Source organism: Rhinopithecus bieti, unplaced genomic scaffold, assembly GCF_001698545.2.
Source record: "Rhinopithecus bieti isolate Rb0 unplaced genomic scaffold, ASM169854v2 scaffold_23862, whole genome shotgun sequence".
Taxonomy (NCBI): Eukaryota; Metazoa; Chordata; class Mammalia; order Primates; family Cercopithecidae; genus Rhinopithecus; species Rhinopithecus bieti.
In genome coordinates, this window is record NW_016811338.1 from 141627 (window position 1) to 143455 (window position 1829).

The following is a 1829-nucleotide window of genomic DNA, read 5'->3' on the forward strand; positions in this document are numbered from 1 at the left end:
CCCTGCTTCAGCTCTCGCTGGTCGGGCTGCAGCAGCTGACCAGCACCAATTGTCCGGCACTCCCCAGTGAGATGACCCCAGTACCTCAGTTGAAAATGCAGAAATCACTGGTCTTCTGTGTCACTCGCGCTGGGAGTTGGAGACTGGAGCTGTTCGTATTCAGCCATCTTGCTCCCAAGAAAAAGCTTCCTATTTCAATTATTTCCCTAAGGGTTTCATCTACACGAAATTATGATTTTCCTTTTAATAACAGAAAAATGGAAATGTAAGTTGATTAATAGCTTATTCAAAGAACTTTGGCACTCAGAGAGTGAACTAGAGCTAGAATTTAAGTCTCCTAAATCTTATTCTAGGGTTGGTTTTCCTAGAATTGGCTGTAGGGATTGCACTATGAAGACTTGCTAATAGAAAGAATTATACTTTATACTGCAAAAGAATGCCCTATTCTTAACTACAGGTGGCAAGAGATATAAAGAAGGTGAACATTTACACAATAAGACCATAGTAAAATATGCTATCAAAAGTGAACATCAGGGTTGCACCTATTTTAGAAGCTGGATCTAAATAACTGGACTCCAGTATGCGAAAACTCAGATAATCAAACCAGACTGAAAGAAGATAACAAGATCCCAAAGAGGAAAAAAAAAATGTTCTTTCAGGATGTCAAACCTATCTTTGAGATATTCATCATCCAGAGGGTCCTGGGGTTCTTCGTTTCCAAACATTAGCATAGTGCAAATATTCCTGCTCATGGTGGACGCACACTGTGTTTACATCAACCAACCCTTCAAACACCAGTCAGAGAAATCTTTCTCTAAATGAAGGTGCCATTTCTATTGACAGTTCAACTTTATAAAGGTATGACTTTGAGGTGTTTTGACTAGTAGAAAGAAACATTTGCCCTTTTTTGCTCTGTTTCTGTATTTAGGCTTTCACTTGTCTCAGCCAAGATTATTTAGAACCCCAAAACAGAAGGTCAAATATGTTCAATGCTAAATAATTAGATTCTCTCGATTTACACAAAAAACCATAACTAACTACAATTGAACTTTTAAATTATCTGTATTGTTATATAAAACATTTTATATATTAGGAATCTAAATATTTGTTTTTTACTTTTATCGTCTGTCATAGAAAGAAGACATCGTGGCTCTGTTCACTGTAACTATTAATAAAGGTTAATAACAGACAGTATATGATGGTACTTTTAACTAGGGCAAACAAAAGTAATATTTTAACAATGAGGAGTTGGTCTTTGCTATCTATACCTCGTGTCTAATTTTTCCTACAATTTAAACATCATTCCTCATCTCTACCCAATTTGTAAGGGTCTCAGTTTTCTGCTCTTGCATGACTTATTTTAAAGGGTCACAATAAGGCCAGGTAATTCATATTTTTAAAATTCCATTTAGAATAATTACATCTAAAAATTCACAAGGAAGAAAATTTCAATATAAAATAATAAATTACTAATATTGGAATTTCAATCATTATTGATGGCAACAAGGAGATAATTTGTAGCAGAATATTTTAATGGCAACTTTCTTATATCGCTTATTGTGTTCCGTTTGTTCTGACACATAAATTACTCCATATCCACCAGAATTCATAAAGCAGGCATGATGAAGTCTTTTTTTCCTTGGTGCTCATGTCTAAGAACATGAACCTCAAAGGCATGTCATTTTTCAATACTATGTTCTGAACAGACAGAGCACATTCTTTATTTTTGAATAGATAAATCTCAAAACATATAGAGAGGTATGGTTTGAGGTGTGTCCAGTATGAGGATAATAGGATCCAGCAGATGTAAAATTGGATTTTATTGATTA